This window comes from Triturus cristatus, chromosome 4_2 (assembly GCF_964204655.1).
Source record: "Triturus cristatus chromosome 4_2, aTriCri1.1, whole genome shotgun sequence".
Taxonomy (NCBI): Eukaryota; Metazoa; Chordata; class Amphibia; order Caudata; family Salamandridae; genus Triturus; species Triturus cristatus.
Window position 1 is genome coordinate 527,749,911 of NC_140586.1, and position 19,377 is coordinate 527,769,287.

The following is a 19,377-nucleotide window of genomic DNA, read 5'->3' on the forward strand; positions in this document are numbered from 1 at the left end:
GCAAGCAGCCTGGTAGGACTGTCTTTGAGCTGCAGGATGCTCAACAGGAAAAAGAATGAAAGTAATGAAAGGGAACCTGTAAAAGTTAGTAATGAAAAACTGAAGGACTGGCCTATACCCCAACAGCCCAGACAGGGAAGTGCAGTCATTGTCAGAAGGAAGGGCTCATGTGATCAGATCAAGTAGCGGTTGTTTGACAGAATAGCTCAAGCAAAAATATCGAGAGACACAAATATTGTGTGAAAAATACTGTTTAACATATTATCGTCTTCAGGATACATATCATTTGAACAACCAAAATATTGAATCAGAAATATCAAGGAACAGAAATTGACTAGAAACAGGTAAGAATATCTTTTTAATCATTTATGTAATTTATATATATACATGTGTGCATATATACATACATATATGTAGCTATATTACCTACTGGCGGTTGCTAGTAGGTAGTTATAGTTAGAACCTTGTTTCTATTCAAAAAGCGTTTTTATCATTTGACAATCTCTCTGACGCTGTTCGACGAATCTTCGCGATATATTCCAAACTAATGACCAGCTCAGGTCAGCTCCTGTCTTGAAAGTTTGGGGGTGATTCGTCAAGCGGGGGCTGAGAAAAAAGAGGGGTCCCAAAATGCATTTTCCACATGTTAATTTCTATAGGAATTTTGGAACAGGCTACAGCCCGAACTGCTGAACAGAAATACACCAAATTTTGCAAAACGGTAGCTCTTGGTTCAGAAAGCGCCCTTTTTTTAAATGGTGTAAATCCGTTCAGTAGTTGCTGAGAAATTCCAAAAATAAAAATATCGATGTCTAAGCACCAAGGAGGATTCGCGAATCCTCCCGAGCACGAGCTTCATTCTGATTGGCTGCCAACACTCCCAACCAGAAACAGTTCGAAAAAAGCATTAAAAACGAGAAACGGGGGCAGGGTAGAAAAACCCTGACACCTTAGGCCTGCTCAGGTGGTGCCACAAGGACTCCAGGGCCAAAAAAAGCATTACAAAAAAAAGAAATCGGACGAATTCGCCCTGGGTGCATGAATCCAACCAAGAAAATGTTTAAAAACGAAGGGCTGGCTGTAGTGCTTCGTTTTTCTTAAGCCCCCGGGTGGGCCAGGTCCCGTGGGCAATGTGTAATTATATAGCAGGGGCCTGTGGGCACCCCCCAGCTCAAGGGACCTCCTCGGGGCTTTATTTATATATAGGCGGGGGGCCTCGCCACTTCCCCAGGGCTATTTTCACGAAGGAAGGGTGGCCGGACGGCCCCCCTTCTGGAGGGGCCGGCTCCTGTAACGTCCCGGGGTGCCCACCCCCGGAACATTGCTGTTTGCTATGGCATACCAAACACTGCTTTGCTTCTTGGAAGCGAGAGCAGGAAACCTGCTCTCGCTTCCAGGAAGCAAAGCAGAATTGCTTTTGGGCAAGGGGAGCTGCATGTTAGCAGCTCCCCTTGCTCAAAATCAATGCCGGCTCCCGCAGGAGGTGGGGAGATGACTGGGACTGTGGGGCATTGAGGCTCCCCCTACAGTCCCCAACTTGAGGGCTGGCCCTGGGGGATGGGGTCCCTGGGGCCAGAAGTGGCCCAGGAGGGGGGCCACTCGAATCCCCTCCCCTATATTTTATCAAAAAAATAATAAAAACAGAAGGCCGGCTCCGGGGATGGGGTCCTGGGCTATAATTGGCCTGAGGAGGCGGGCCACGCAGCCCCCCTCCCAAAAAATAAGTTGAAGTCTGGCCAGGCCCCGGGGATGGGGTCCCGGGACCAATAGTGGCCCAGGGAAGGGAGGCCATGCGTCCCCCTTCCCGTTGTTTTTTTTTAAATACCCCGGCCCTGGGTGATGGGCTTCCCAGGACCCAAAAAATACTAAAAGAAGGGGGGCCACACAGACCCTCTTCTAAAAATATTTTTTTTAAAGAAAAACCGGCATCTCGCCGGAGGCCCCAACCCCTCCCTGCCCCCTCCTGAGGGTCCCTGGGGGCCATCTAGCACACCAGGTAATTCCAGTAAGCCCCACACAGTGGGATTGCTGACAGGTGGTCGGAGGCCATGCTTTTTTTTACACCACTCTGCAAACACGCCCCTTGGCGCACTGCTGGTGGGGCGATGAGGTCCTCTTGTGTCCTAAGGACCTCAGGACACAAGTGGACTTCATCCCCTGAACAGCAGTGTGCCAGGAGCAGTGTTTTCAGAGTGGTATAAAAAGGGGGCATGGCCTTTGAGCACTCTCAGTAAACCAGCTGTATGGCACTTAATGGAGGTAACAGGAGGGCTAGTTGGCCCCCAGGGACCCTCATGAGGAAAGGGGACTTCATACCCCAACCAAGAGCGTGCCAGGAGGTGTGTTTGCAGAGTGATGGAGAAAGGGGTGTGGCCTTTGTCCAACTCTCAGCAATCCTACTGTGTGGGGCTTACTGGAGGTAAGAGGTAGGCTAGTTGGCCCCTAAGGATCCCCAGCAGTGAAGAGGACATCAATCCTCATCCAAGAGTGTGCCAGGGAGTGCGTTTGCAGAGTGGTGGGCAAAGGGGGCGTGGCTGTTATGAAAACGTAGTATTCCTGCTGTGTGGTACTTACTGGAGGTAATAGGAGGGGTAGTTGGCCCCCAAGAATGTACTTAGGGGCCAACTACCCCTCTCGTTACTTCTAATAGGTCACACACAGTTGGATTGCTAAGACGTCTTCGGAGGCCACGCCCCCTTTCTCCACCACTCTGCAACCGCACCTCCTGGCAGACTTCGGGATGGGGGATGAAGTCCACTTTACTCCTAAGTGACTTTGGGGGCCAAGAAGCCCTCCTGGTGCTTCCTGTAAGTCCTACACAGTGGAATTCCTGAGCGCTGGTCGGAGGCCCAGCACCCTTTCTCCACCACTCTGCAAACGCAACTACTACTTAAAGAAGCATTTGCAATGTAATAGGTTTCGGATTTGCGAGAGTTAGAGCTATTGGCGTTGTAAATGTGAACGTTTTTACTAATGTTTTTTGGTGTAGAGTGGATGTACGTTGTGTGTAGAGGAATTATGTGGTATGTTGTGCAGTGAAATCATGTGAATAGAAAGTATGTGGCATTTAGTGTATAGGAATTATGTGGAGTGGGATTATGTGTTTTGGAGAGTAATTATGTGGTGTTGTAGTCTGTATTGTGGAGTGGTAACCTCAGGTTTAGTTTTCCTAGTTTCCATAGAAGCTAAAATATCAACTCAATGAGACAAAAAAAGAAGGAACCAATGAGGAGCACTTCTGGACCTAGTCGGAGGTATGAGCAGGGCACTTGAATTATGTGACTGTTCGGCTGCACCAATTTTCACATAATTGAACATTTTCCGCATTTGCCAAATATTCAATCATCTGCTGCCTAATCGGCAGATTTGACCAAAAAAAGCCTTGTTTCTAGCTCAAACGGTTAAAATGTTCCCATAAATGCAGCTTCACGTGCTACAGCGTGGTGGAAGGCCCTTTGCAAAGCTGGAATGTTCACTTGTTACTTATTGCTAAATGTGGGTGTTAAATTGGTACTAATGATGCACAAACCTCTCTTCTTTCTGTGCCTCTCTTACCTCTTTCTGCATTTCTCTTGCATCTTTCTGCACCTTTCATCCTCTTTCTGCACCTTACTGTCTTCTATCTGCACTTCACTTGCCTTTTTCTGCACTTCTCTTGCCCCTTTCTGCACCTCACCTGCCTCTTTCAGTACCTCTGTTGCTTTTTTCTGCAGATCTCTTGCCTCTTTCAACACATCTCTTGCCTCTTTCTGCACTTCTCTTGCTTCTTTCTATACCCCTCTTGCCTCTTTCTGCTCCTCTCTTGCCTCTTTGTGTATTTCTCTTGCCTGTTTCTGCACTTCCCTTGCCTCTTTCTGCACCTCACTTGCCTCTTTCTGCCCCTCACTCTCTTCCTTCTGCACCTCTCTTGCCACGTTCTGTACTTCTATTGACTCTTTCTGCACTTCTCAAGCCTCTTCATGTACCTCTCTTGCCTCTTTCTGCACCTCAAGTGCCTATTTCTGCACTTCTCTTGCCTCTTGCTACACTTATCTTGCTTCTTTCTATACCTCTTTTGCCTCTTTCTGCAGCTCACTTGCCAATTTCTGCTCTTCGCTTGCCTCTTTCAGAACCTCACGCTCTTCTTTCTGCACCTCTCTTGCCTCTTTCTGCACCTCACTTGCTTCTTTCTGCATCTCTCTTGCCTCTTTCTGCATATCTATTGCCTATTTCTGCAGCTCTGTTGCGTCTTTCTGCACTTCTTTTGCCTCTTTCTGCACCCTTCTTGTCTCTTCCAGCACCTCTGTTGCTTCTTTCTGCACTTCTCTTCATTCTTTCTGTGCCCCTCTTGCCTCTTTCTGTACTTACCTTGCCTCTTTGCGCACCTCTCCTACCTCTGCACTTCTCTTGCTTCTTTCTATACCTCTGTTGCTTCTTTCAGGAATTCTCTTGCCTCTTTTTGCACTTCTCTTCCTTCTTTCTGTACCCCTCCTGCTTCTTTTTATACCTTTCCTGCCTCTTTGAGCACCTCTTCTACCTATTTCTGCACCCCTCTTGCCTCTTTTTGAACCTCTATTGCTTCTTTCTGCACTTCTCTTCATTCTTTCTGCGCCCCTCTTGCCTCTTTCTGTACTTACCTTGCCTCTTTGTGCACCTCTCCTACCTTTTTCCAGTTTGCCTCTTTTTGTACCTCTGTTGGATCTTTCTGCACTGCTCTTGCTTCTTTCTGCACCTTACTTAGCTCTTTCTGCACTTCTCTAGCTTCTTTCCATACCTCTTTTGCTTCATTCAGCAATTCTCTTGCCTCTTTCTGCACTTCTCTTCTGTCTTTCTGTGCCCCTCGTGCCACTTTATGTACCTTTCTTGCCTCTTTGTGCACCTCTCCTACCTCTTTCTGCACCCCTCTTGCCTCTTTTTGCATGTCTGTTGGTTCCTTCTGCACCCCTTTTGCCTCCTTCCGCACCTCACTTGCCTCTCTCTGTACTTCTCTTGCCTCTTTCTGAACCTCACTCTCTTCTTTCTGTACACCACTTCCCAATTTCTACACCTCCCTTGCCTCTGTCTGCACACCTGATGCCTATTTCTGCACCCCCTTTGCCTGTTTCTGCAACTCTCTTGCCTCTTTCTGCAGTTCTCTTGCCTCCTTCTGCACCTCACATGCTTCTTTCTGCACTTACTTTGCCTCTTTCTGCACCTCTCTTGCTTCTTTCTACACCCTTGTTGTGTCTTTCTGTATCCTTGCTGTCTCTTTCTGCACTTGTCTTCCCTCTTTCTGCACCTCTCTTGCTTCTTTCTGTACTTCCCTTGCTTCTTTCTGCTCCTCTCTTGCTTCTTTCTGTACCCTTCTTTCCTTTTTTGCATCCCTGTTGCCTCTTTCTGCTGTTCTCTTGCCATTTTCTGCACTTCTCTTGCTTCTTTCTATACCTCTGTTGCTTCTCTCAGCAGTTCTCTTGCATCTTTCTGAACCTCAGTCTCTTCTTTCTGTACGCCTCTTCCCTCTTTCTGCACCTCTTTTGCCTCTGTCTGCACACCTCTTCCCCCTTTCTGCACTTTTCTTGCTTCTTTCTGCACCTCTCTTGTTTCTTTCTGCACCCTTCTTCCCTTTTTTGCATTTCTCTTGCCTCTTTATGCACCTCATGCACTGTAAAATAGGAATATTCTTGAAATGCTGCAAAAATAGTTCAAAAGTGTGCAAAGAGGAGTTCAGTTCAAAGCAGTGGTCTCTGCGACCCTTTTACTTACAAAGTACCTGGATTTCGTAGCAAAACAACCAAAATGTCGCAAAGGAGCTGTAGCGATGATTTTCCACATGCGAGGCCGGCGATGCGTTGAATCCTTGCCGCGAGGGAGGATGATGCGCCGATCTGCGGAAGCGTGCGGGGACAAGGCGACAAACTTCTGCACACTATGCTGTTGATGCGATGACTCCTTGCCGCGAGGGTGGAGACGATGCGACGATCCTGTTGCGTGTGCAATCAGGTTGCAATGCGAAGAAATGGCGCTCCATGAGGGAGCAACGATCCTGATGCGATGCAATGAAAATGGCAGACATCCAGCGTCCGCGCTGCGATGTCGTGAAGCGATGATCTCGATGAGACGATCTCTGGTTAGCGAGCGCTTGGAAGCCCGCAAACGTGTGATGCGATAATCTTTGGGTTTATCGAGCACTTGGCAGCCAGCAAACGTGCGATGCGATGATTTTTGGTTGCGAGCTCTCAACGGCAGTAGCGCGATTATTTTCTGGGCGATTTCAGCTGCGGCGGCTCGCAAACGGGCGTTAGTGACGATTTCAGCACTCTCTTCTCTGTAGTAGAACTAGAGGCCCTGGAACTCACAGGAGCCTCACCTCGCTGGGAGGAAACAGGAGGCTGATGGTGAAGTCTGATGTGCCTGAGACTTCAGCAGGAGGCTAGTTCTCTTCTAGTGCTTGGGTGATTGCTTTAGCAAGTTAAAATAAAAGTTCTCTCAAAGTCCTTTTTCCTCCTCTTCCAAGTCCAATGATAACCACTGCAGGCCAATCCAAGAAACAGCACACAAGCACAAGGATAGTCACCTCCTGCAGATTCCTTCAGTTACACGGACAGAGGTTTGTCTTATTGTCCAGGAGCAATACCAATTGTAGGGGTTTCAGCACAGATATTTATACCCCAAAATTCTTTGTTCTCAAAAGCTACAAGTCACTGAACCCAGCCAGAACCAGTTCTGCCCAGTCCTGGAGCACTTTGTTTACCAGGCATCCTTCCTTTCAGAAAGAGGGGGTCTGCCATCAGACGCACAGTAGGAGGTGGAGCCAGCATTCACCTTGCCAGGCACAGCCCTATTCAGGTCAAGGAGCTACCCCTCCCCATACTCCATGCAGATCTCTCTATTCAACCTAGGTCTAACTCAGCCTGCCCTGTCTCTCCAAAACCAGACAGCCAATACACATAACAGCAGAGCACACTGGAAGGCTTAGGCTAGAAAATACCTACTTTCTAAAAGTGGTATTTTCAAACACAGAATATAAAAATAAACTTCACTAAAAGATGTATTTTAATATTCTGAGCTCAGGCATACTAAATTCGTTTTTCTACCATGTTCCTTGGGTCAGTTAGGACTATAGAATGTAATAGTCAAACTGCCCATTCTGTCCTATGGAGAACAGGTAGCCTTACAGTAGTGAAAAACTAAATTGGGTGTAATTCACTACCAGGACATGCTACACACACCAAGGCATGTCCTACCTCAGACATACAATGCACCCTACCATAGGGGTAACTTACATGATGCCAAGGGAAGGTTCAGGGGCTGGGAAGTGGGTGCACTTCACAGCCAAGAGGGCAGTTCTGGACTGCACACAGACTCTGCAGTGGCAGGTCTGAGACACACTTTACAAGCTGCTTCTGTGAGTGATGCAAACCAGCACTGCAGGCCCACCTGCAGCATTTGGTTTACCAGCCCTGGGCACACACAGGCCACGCTACTAGGGACCAACAGGCAAACCAAATAAGCCAATCATGGATATACCAATTCACATGTCATATTTACACAGGGAGCATTCATGCTGTGGCACTGAATGGCAGTGGCACAGCGCCCAGAGAATCTAATACCAGCAAAAACAGAGGAGACAACAGTGAAAAAATGTAAGGGAGACCCACGCCAATGGTGCCAGGTCTAACAGTGACAGTGTAAGTGGCTCTATCAGTGTGTAAGTGGGTGTGTAGTGACTGTATGAATGAGTGAGTGGATGTCTGAATGGCTGTATGAGTAAGTGATTGGGTGTGCAAGTGACTGTATTGACAGTAAGTGTCTGTGTGAATGACTGTATGGGTGAGTACAGGAATGTGTGAGTGCTTGTATGGATGTGTGAATGGGTATTTATGTGGTTATATGAGTGAGTGTATGAGTGCTTCTATGGGTGAGTGAGTGACTGTGTTGAGAGGTTTATTTGGTCAGTGAGTGGGTGTGTGACTCTGTAGGTAAATAAGTGGGTATATGAGTAGCTCTATAGGTGATTGTGTGTAACTGGTTATATGAGTGGCTGTATGGGTGAGTGAATGGTTGTTTGAGTGGTTGTATGAGAGATTGAGGGTGTGTGTGAGCGGCTCTATGGAGGAGTGAGTGGGTGTGGGGGTACTGGTATAGGTCTGTGAATGGGTATATCAGTTTTATGGGTATATGAGTGGGCATACAAGATGTTGTATGGGGTGTGAGTAGTTGTATGAGTGGTTATGTGGATGATGTCATCAGTGATGACATTTGAGATGTCATCAGTGATGTCACTGACCATGTCATGAGTGATGTAATATGTGAGGTCATAAGCAGTGCATTCCAGGGGCGTAAGTTATAGTTAGCTCAGGTAACTATAACTGCCGAATTTCACTGGTTTTGTACGAGTGAAATCTGTCCCTAACTATAACGTCCCTGTAACCTTTGTTTTTTTCAGTGAATTTCGATGTTTTTTTTAACTAGTAATTGCGTTTGCTAGTGGTAAAGAGAGGTGCTGGGCCTCGAACCAGCTCTTAGGAATCCCGCTGTGTAGGACTTACAGGAGGTACCTGAAGTGCTTCTTGACCCCAAGGTCCCTCAGGAGTGAGGTGGACTTCATCCCCATTCAGTAGTGCACCACAAGCCGTATTTGCAGAGGCACACAACTAGTTGGGGGGACTAGTCCCCTTGGCTCTTGAGGATCCTTGTGGCCCAACTAGCCCTCTTGTTACCTCCAGTAAGACCCACACAGCTGGATTGCTGAGAGGTTGTCAGAGGCCATGCCCCCTTTCTCCACCACTCTGCAATCGTGCCTCCTGGCGCACTGCTGCTTAGGGGATGAATTCCACTTTATTCTTGAGGCCCTCACTAGGCAAGGGGACCTCACCCCCCAACCAGGAACATGCCATGAGGTGCATTTGCAGAGTACTGGAGAAAGGGAGTTGGCCTTGGTGATTTGCTGGCTTTTTTTGCCATATTTTAGGAAGGGGGATGCATGGCCCCTTCCCTAAATAATTTTGGGCCCGGGGACCCTATCCCCCGGGACACCCTGTGGCCCTCCCATACTATTGAAATTAGCCCCAGGGAGGTGGTGGTCCCAGGGGCTGCAGACGGGCCTAATGGGACCACCTGCATTAATAATATGCTATTGGGACCTGGCCCAACCAGGGTGTTATTTTAGAGCAAGATCGGGAGCCCGCGCTTGCTTTTATAAAAAAAGTGGCAGCAAATTTATCAAGAATTTGCAACAATTTTCTTTTTTTAAAGGCTTTTATGCCATGGCAGGGTACTATGAGGGACCCCAAGATCATGGCTTTGGGGTCAGGGTATTCCTACCCTGACCCCTTTTCTTTGTTTTGACTTTTTGTTTTGAGACTCGGCTTGAAGCTGAGTCCCAAGATGGCTGCCAACACTTCCTGGTTGAAGTGTTGGCAGCCAATCAGAGCAGTGCATTTCCCTGCACGAGCTCTCTTTGTGTGCGAAGACTTTGCGACCGGATATATCACTATAATTTTAAACTTACATTTCTCAAAAAACTACTAAATGGATTTACACCAAATAAGCAAAAGGCACTTCCTTGAACCAACATCTACCTCCCTGCCAAATTGGGTGTAAGTCCATTCAGCCATTCGGGCTGTAGGTGTGGCTAAAGATTCCTATGTGAATTAACATTACAAATGCAACCTTATTTCGCATCCCAAATTATTGGTCCCCACTGCACGGATCACCCCCAAATTTTCCGTGACAATAGAATCCCACCTTGACACTTTTTTGGGAAAATGTCATAATTATGTTCTTGAAAACACTGTCATACCCAACAACAATACATTTCTAAACTATATTTTATGTAAAAATGCATAGAGTATGAAAACACATTATTAAATCATAAATACAAAATACAATGTATGAATAATTAATTAGCAACAACATATAACAATTAATTTAAAAAATATAATTTCAGTAACTTCCCATCTATTTACCTAGAAAATCAACAACCTCCTACTAAAAAAGAAATGTTTAACAAAATTATAAAAATACAAATATTGATTATAGTTTAAATCGAAACCGAAATAGCTAAGATAACAAATATTTAAACAATGTAAAAAATGAATCAATTAAATACTTAATTTACAATAAAAACAGGGTTAGCTTTGCACAGGATGAACAAGAATTATCAAAGTGCAAATCTTCTACTCACGGATTTTCCCTCAGAGGGAAAACAGAAGGTGAAAACAACATCAAAACCCTTGCCTGCTACAGTGATTTGGGAGAGTCTATGTAACGCAATACCTGTCTACAGCTCTAACACAGTGTAAAAACAATCCAAATGTATAGGCCTATTGGCTTTCACATACTATTATAACGATAAGAAAAATCAGGTCTACAGCATTCGTCATACATTTCCACAAGAAGGTGATTAAACCTATAGGCTTTGACATAAAGTTTTCTAATAAACCAATCAGGAATCTAGCCTTTACCATTCGCTTGTCACCATAACCAACTCAGGTCAAATGTATTCTGCATATGCTTTTCCACAACGCAACTAATGTTATACAGTCATAACATTATACAAATGTGTATAATTGCAGTTACCAAAACTTTTGACAGCCTTTTCTATAAGGACACAACAACGATTCTCAAAATTCAAATCATCTACCACTAAGGATTGCCACAGAGGGTAATTTACACCACAACCCTTACCCACAATGGTAATCTGCAAGATTCCCTATATCAAAATACATGTCTAAAAGCTTTGACACTGTTTAATGACATTACACCCTTAAGGGCATTTTGAATTTTAACTTATGGTTTTCACACAAATAAGTCAGTCATACTTCCTTTGTCATAACATTTTATGATGTACAGATCATGCCTTCAGCCTTGATCAGTGGCTTGCCACTATAATCAACTCATTCCTGCAATATTGAGCATAAGCTTTTCCACAAGGCAAAAACTGCAATAAAAACACTCTTTCAGCAGAAGCACTTAACTATTCTCCAATCAAAATCTGTACACAGGAAAACCAAGATATTGGCAGAACCACAGTCCTGCTCTGTAGTACTCCTAAAAGCAATTCTTTCCATTGATGACATAAGGTCTGGCAACAGCTGCACTGTCAACTTAGATGAAACATCTGGTGACTTTTGAGCTTCAAAGCTGTAAAAATACTCTAACTGTAACTGTAACTGAAGAAATCAAGAGAGATTTTTGTAATAAAGTATGATTTAGATAAAGAAAAATGCAGATTTGTGAGAATTTGAGATAATTCAAATTGGTGTGGGAAATATTAAACAACGTTTTTGTCACTACTTCCCCCTTGTTGATTTATGAAGCATCTTCAGTCACAACATGTGATTTGCTGGGAGGAGGTAAATGACACATTTTTCTTCTCATTTCCCACATGCAGTGAAATACAGAGACCTGAGTGGGCCAGCCATAGAGCTCATTAGGATTTTCAAAATGGGAGTTGTAAGAGCTTCAATAACCTCCATGTTCTCAACTTTCAGAATGCAAGGCAGATCCTGCTTAATTGGAGAGACTGAAAGATGACAGCCTTGACTGTGACTTTCCCTTTTATGGTTGCTGCTTTATCCTACTCTATCCTGGTGGTTTGTACGTCAAGGAGGTGTGCGGTAAAGGAGAGTAAACATCTTGCCACGGGTATACTCAGGTAGCGAGGTCTGACATTTGGAAGGGTCAAGGAAAATAATCGCCAGCTTAAGCTTTTTCACCAAAAAACTGTTAGATTCCAAGCAAAACTGAAACGTGGGTATGTGCCTTCCAAAAATGATGTCATGAAAAGCTCTACCTTCCATTGTAGACAGATATGGGTACCCTTGGTGGATGAATGTCACTACATGCAGTATGGTGAGATCAAGCATAGAACCACACAGATATAAAATGCTATGGGTGGCACACTTGCGTGTCATGCAATTTGCCATATTTGCGAAAGATCTGAAATTCGAAACCCAGCTGGTTAAACTCTGCCTGCAAGGAAGAAGGAGAGACATTGCAAGGCTAGTTGGCATCTGTTAACCAAGTAAGAAGAATGTTGTGATCCATGGATTTAAAGGTTGCTCAAAGGTTGAAAAGCACCAGTAAGAGACTTTACACATATTCACTAAGACCAAGATGTTATCCCGTGCTTCAATTAGGGTGGTGTCAGCCCCATGGTTCTGATTAAATCCAAACTGGATAAAGTACAGCAAGTTATAAGCATCAAAGTCAACCTGTTGTTAGTGTGTTACTGCTTTCTAGAGAAGATCGTTAAGGGCAAGATGAATAGTAATGGAGCACAAGTTGTGAATCGCTTTTGGGACAAATGGTCTTGCTATAGGAGAAGATTAATCAATTACATCTTAAAAGTGGAAGGCATCACCCCAACACTATGAAAGTGATAGCCCGGAAAGAATCGAAAATTAATTTTCCAGTACAATTCAACCTGTAACGTACAAGAATGGTCTCCAACTCCACGCCAAATCTTCCTCTGGGCGTCAGACTTTCGCCACAGTTTTTAAATGATACAGCAAACAAATGATGGACGGAATGCTGACAATGCCAGCATTCTCCCCCAGTCAAAAGATCTGGGTTAAATCCATCGTTCTTTTGCCCACTACGCCACCCCAGTTTGGACTCAGCCATATGCAAATCAGTCTTGACCCTGTGCCCCATGGAAACAGTCCAGACAGACCTGCCAGGCCAGGTCCTCCCTGGACCGGAAACAAGCATCCTGGGATCAGTTTTAGGGTATGTCACCCTCCTTCAGCCAGGCTAGCTTGAATCCAGTGGCATAGTGAGCAAGGGGCCCACGTCTGGGCATACCCATCCCACTTAGGGGGAAAAGTGTTACAGCAAACAAATGATGGACGGAATGCTTACAATGCAAACATTCTCCCCCAGTCAAAAGATCTGGGTTAAATCCATTGTTCTTTTGCCCACTACGCCACCCCAGTTTGGACCCAGCCATGTGCAAATCAGTCTTAACCCTGTGCCCCATGGGAACAGTGCAGACCGAACTGCCAGGCCAGGTCCTCCCTGGACTGCAGAAAAGCATCCTGGGACCGATTTCAGGGTATGTCACCCTCCTTCAGCCAGGCTAGCTTGAATCCAGTGGCATAGTGAGCAAGGGACCCACGTCTGGGCATAGCCATCCCACTTAGGGCGAAAAGTGTTACAGCAAACAAATGGTGGACGGAATGCTGATAATGCAAACATTCTCCCCCAGTCAAAAGATCTGAGTTAAATCCATCTTTCTTTTGCCCACTACGCCACCCCAGTTTGGACCCAGCCATGTGCAAATCAGTCTTAACCCTGTGCCCCATGGGAACAGTGCAGACCGAACTGCCAGGCCAGGTCCTCCCTGGACCGGAAACAAGCATCCTGGGACTGGTTTCAAGGTATGTCACCCTTCTTCAGCCAGGCTAGCTTGAATCCAGTGGCAAAGTGAGCAAGGGACCCACGTCTGGGCATACCCATCCCACTTAGGGCGAAAAGTGTTACAGCAAACAAATTATGGACGGAATGCTGATAATGCAAACATTCTCCCCCAGTCAAAAGAGCTGAGTTTAATCCATCGTTCTTTTGCCCACTACGCCACCTGAGTTTGGACCCAGCCATATGCACATCAGTCTTGACCCTGTGCCCCATGGGAACAGTCCAGACCGAACTGTCAGGCCATGTCCTCCCTGGACCGGAGAAAAGCATCCTGGGACCGATTTCAGGGTATGTCACCCTCCTTCAGCCAGGCTAGCTTGAATCCAGTGGCATAGTGAGCAAGGGACCCACGTCTGGGCATAGCCATCCCACTTAAGGCTAAAAGTGTTACAGCAAACAAATGATGGATGGAATGCTGACAATCCAAACATTCTCCCCCAGTCAAAAGATCTGGGTTAAATCCATCATTCTTTTGCCCAGTACACCACCCCGGTTTAGACCCAGCCATATGCAAATCAGTCTTGACCCTCTACCCCTTGGGAACAGTCAGACCGAACTGCCCGGCCAGGTCCTCCCTGGACCGGAAACAAGCATCCTGGGACCGGTTTCAGGGTATGTCACCCTTCTTCAGCCAGGCTAGCTTGAATCCAGTGGCATAGTGAGCAAGGGACCCACGTCTGGGCATACCCATCCCACTTAGTGCAAACATTGTTACAGCAAACAAATGATGAAGAGGGGTGAAACCACAAAACCAGTCATAGGATGCTTGTTTCCAGTCCAGGGAGGACCTGGCCTGGCAGTTCGGGCTGAACTGTTACCATTGGGTGCAGGGTCAAGACTGATTTGCATATGGCTTGGTCCAAACTGGTATGGCATGGTGAGTAAAAAAAAGATGGATTTAGGCCCAGATCTCTGTACTGGGGTGAATGTTTGACATTGTTCTGCATTCTGTCCATCAATTGTTGTTTTTGCATTTGCCATCCCGAGTGGGCCGGGTATGCCCAGACGTGGGTCCCGTGCTCTCCATGCCACTGGACTCAAGCTATCCTGGCTGAAGAGGGGTAAAACCCCGAAACCGGTACTAGGATGCTTGTTTCCAGTCCAGGGAGGACCTGGCCTGGCAGTTCGGGCTGTACTGTTCCCATTAGGCGCAGGATCAAGACTGATTTGTATATGACTCGGTCCAAACTGGAATGCCATGGTGAGCAAAAAAACAATTGATTTAGGCCCAGATCTCTGTTTTGGGCTGAATGTTTGACATTGTTCTGCATTCTGTCCATCAATTGTATTTGCATTTGTCACCCCAATGGGCTGGGTATGCCCAGACGTGGGTCCTGTGCTCTCCATGCCACTGGACTCAAGCTATCCTGGCTGAAGAGGGGTGAAACCCCTAAACCGGTCCTAGGATGCTTGTTTCCAGTGCAGGGAGGACCTGGCCTGACAGTTCGGGCTGAACTGTTCCCATTGGGCGCAGGGTCAAGACTGACTTGCATATGGCTGGGTCCAAACTGGATTGGCATGGTGAGCAAACAAACGATGGATTTAGGCCCAGATCTCTGTACTGTGTTGAATGTTTGACATAGTTCTGCATTCTGTCCATCAATTGTTGTTTTTTCATTTGTCACCCCGAGTGGGCTAGGTATTCCCAAACGTGGGTCCTGTGCTCTCCATGCCACTGGACTCAAGCTATCCTGGCTGAAGAGGGGTGAAACCCCGAAACCGGTCCTAGGATGCTTGTTTCCAGTCCAGGGAGGACCTGGCCTGGCAGTTTGGGCTGGACTGTTCCCATTGGGCGCAGGGTCAAAACTGATTTGCATATGGCTGGGTCCATACTGGAATGGCATGGTGAGCAAAAAAACGATGGATTTAGGTCCAGATCTCTGTACAGGGGTGAATGTTTGACATTGTTCTGCATTCTGTCCATCAATTGTTGTTTTACAGCTTTTAAATGTAGCTAAATCAAATTAATCTTAACTGACATTCACATATATCAATCCTTAAGTTCAGTCAATAATGAGAGTTTTAGATTATTTGTGAAAACCTTTATTCTCTTAAAGAGATAAGTAAAAAAAATATTTTGTCTTTATGTAATTAGTAAGTTAGATAATCGGTTTACAGAAATTCATCAAGGAAAATATGGTTAGAGCCAATATAATGGCAATTCACAAGCGTGTTCTATAAAGGAATATTAGTCCATATTCTAAATAAAAGTCCCAAGTGCAAAGTTAATATAACCCATAAAGAGTTCAGGAAAAGAATGAGTTTAAAGCAGCATTAGATTTGAAATCAAGTTAAGCAGTCAAATTCCCCATAAAGAGCAGTTCATGAAACTCAGCAGAGTCCCAATTATCCAAAGAGTAAAAGCCTCAACAGGAGAAATTTAAGGAAACAGATGCAGCAGTAGCTACCACCATCAAGGATATGAGTAGAAAGGTTGAAATCTGGGAGCGTCACTCCAAAAGTGACCGACAACAGCAATAGCCATCAGCAGGATCTCTATAGCATTAGTCCATAGCAAATAGACCACTGAAAATGAATAAGTGCCCCAGAGAGCCCCAGAGTCCTGAATAACTAGGAAACACGCGCTAATATAAAAGACAAGAACACATGTGAATACTTTGTTGCAGGTTAGATCACTCTTGCCCAGTGAAAAGATATCTTTCTATGGTGAGCAGTCTTAAATTTTCCTTTCCCATGGAAAACACACGAAGTCGACAGTCTACTTTCAAATATGTTACAGACATCACTAAACATTTGAGTTTCTGGAAACATTAGCCTTGGTTCCCATGAGAGTTTAATGCAGAGTCTATTCTACAAATTATCAAATGTTTCACTGCGTAACAATGAACTATACTACAGACAGAAACATATGCTTGCAGATTTCTAGTTGGTGAATGCTTTTCGTAGTTCATGTGAGTGAGAAAATGTGCGATTCATCTTTATCAAGAGTGATTGAATGTTTTGGCAAAGAAAAGAAAAGGTAGAAGACACAGGCTTGGTTGACCAAGGCTAGAATAGTGTCAGATCTGGTGTGTTCAGTATGGTGAGAAAGCTAAGAGTCACAACCCCATCCTTGGGAAGAAAATAAATTGGAAACAATACCAGAGCAAGAATGATCACAGAATGGTGAGACAAGTATGGTGCATTTGGGCTTGGTCTTTGCTTAGCAGTCAGTTTGAGTTCAGTCCTGTTTATTGATGTTCGCTAATTAAAAAAGTTCAGTTAGAGTTATCATGTGGAGAAAATATTATGTCAAGAATATCGAGGACAAGAATATTAAAATGATAAGTTTCTATGGGAAAGCAAAGTTTTACTAAACTTAACTCAACATATATGTACTTTGGCAAAATATATATATATATATATATATATATATATATATATTTTCAAGGTACATAGATGTGGAGTTAAGAATAGTAAATGTATACTTACGTATTTGCAGTTACCTTCTCGATATTTTGATCATCAAACGTTTTGACACGATTTTTGTCCACTAATATTCTGTCAGTAATCATCATAGCCCACTACTTCACATTTTAAATGAAGCTTGAAATTCATTGACTTACTAAACGTCTCTTGAAATTATGTCTATTGTGAAGAAAGAGTGTAATAATATTCCAAAAACCCTAATCATCAAGTTTGTAAACAAATGCCCTGCAGGATGTTTTGTGATCTCCTACAGTGATCCTTTATAATACGTTCTAAAAACGTATACTATATGCTTCTGTACCAAATAACTACGTACCAATTCTAATCCATCCCACACAAAACTTGACATGGATAACCTACGCACCTCCCTGCATTCATTATTGCAACCCTGATTTGGTACTGACAGTTGGAATGAGGATTATTGGTAGGGGTAAGTGTGCACCTGCCACTAGCAGTAAGGCCACCAACCCACTATAAGTTCCAGACAAGGTTTTACTAAATTATTCCTTTGGTAGCTGGCAACAAGCAGGCAGGCTTAACTTAGGAGACAGGTGTGTGAAGTATTTAAAAACACCAATACATTAAATAAGTAAGACACACCACACCATAAAAATTCACAACCAATAGGAAATGTTTTTATGATTACGATGACATCAAAACAACAACAATCCAATATAGTGAACTGGAGATATGAAATTTTAAAGAATAAACACTTTCTAGTGCTTCAAAAGATATAGTGCCAACTTGGGACAAATGGTCATGCTTGACCAGGAAAAAGTGAAAGTTTGAGGCTGACCGCTAAGGAGCCCTGGTTAGATACACTAAGCTGGAGGACTCGGTCAAACTTTTACCTTTGCACTTAGAAACTTTTATGGAGGATTATCTCCTGACATCGAGCGGGACTCTCCAGCATGCCAGATGCACAGCGGCTTCTACGGCTTGGTTCAGCGGGAGCCCCCGGTCAACTCCTGGAAATCTTCGGCTCAGGAGCTTTCAGCAGGATGAACCTGAAATCCAGGACGGGTCGCAGTGCCAGGTAAACGGCTTGACTCTCGACATCAGGTCGGTCACCTAATGAATCTTTTTCCAAAAGTTGCTCCACACGTCTCCAAACATCTGGAACTACTTCCTTAAGTTCTTCTTGAGAAAATGCTCAGCCTGTACTTAGCTTAAATTAGGTGTGAAAGAGGTGTGATTACTGCTCCCAGAATAGAGACAATGGCCTGGGTGAGGGGAGGTGTTTTTCTTCCTCTTACAGCTGGACCAGTTAGGGTGGACACAGGAACGTTATTAATGTGAAAGGAGGTCTGCCCTTTTAGAAGTAAATGCAAGGGGAGACCTGGAGGAAGCAGTCTTTTGTCCCCTAGTCATGTTTGCACCATACCAAGTCAGAGGGAAGCTACCACTAGAACCATTATTGAGTGAATACAGAGAAGAGTACTGCTCATTACCCGGCCTGACGGCCTCTAAGTGCTTTCCCTGGTGTACTGGGGTCCTTAGAAGTGACCACCTGTGATTGTTTGGGCACCAGAAAAAAGTTTGGAAGCTTTGAAAAGTTTTTCCTCCAGAGGGACCTGTGGCAAAAAGTATGCAACAGGCAGTTCCACTATATCGGACTAAATTTCAGCTTTGGCCAGCACAAAGGCTTCCAGCACCTCTGAAGAAAAATCTAGTCCCATTCTGCTTTAGGAATTCAAACATTTTCAACAAGAAAACTCCAAAGCTGCAGAGGTCCAGTGGGACTAACCTGCATCAAGCATCCGACATTCAGTTACACGGCAGAGGCTACTGTTTTAGCAGCTACTCGCTCGGGGATGATTTTTCTTTTCAAAAAGTGACAAAGTCCCTTTCTGCATTGGGACTTAGAAGAAATGTTCAAAATTTTCTTTAAAAAAGTGACAACCTTTTGACTTCCAGAAGTTCACCAGGACAAGTCCACTTGGTGTATCCAACCCGCCTTCGTCAGGGTCAGCCTCACATCGCGCCTAAGCCCTAGTCTACCATGCCCATTGACTACCATTGGTGCTCTGCTCTGGTGTGTGCTTTTTCCACTTAAATATTTTCAATTTCTTATCTCTGTTCCTCTTACTGGATATATGTTGTGTTGGTGTCAATTTGCTTCTTACATGTTTCCCTATTTTGTATAAATTGGAGTGGTTTTTTTTATAGAATCTTTTAGCTTTTAACTGTTTTGGTTCTTCCAAGTGCTTTACACCTTTTCTCTAATCTAGACCTGTCTGCTCTGTGCCATAGATATCATGGGTTGAGCTCAGGTTTAAATTATTGAAATATTTGGCAAGAGCTAACCTGTTAGTGCCTGTATTACTTGTGGTGGGGATACCATCCACCCCAATTACTAATTCACTTTCTTATAACTAAGAATTGTTCAATAATCCCATCCCCAGAGCCTTCAATTTGTGATTAGTTACTTTTATACATATACAACATAAATGAAAATATTACATACATACAAATACGACTTGCATACACACATAAACAACACATACATACATATGCTAGGTTTTGGATGCAGATTTCTAGTGATGTTGACATTAAATACAATTTTGA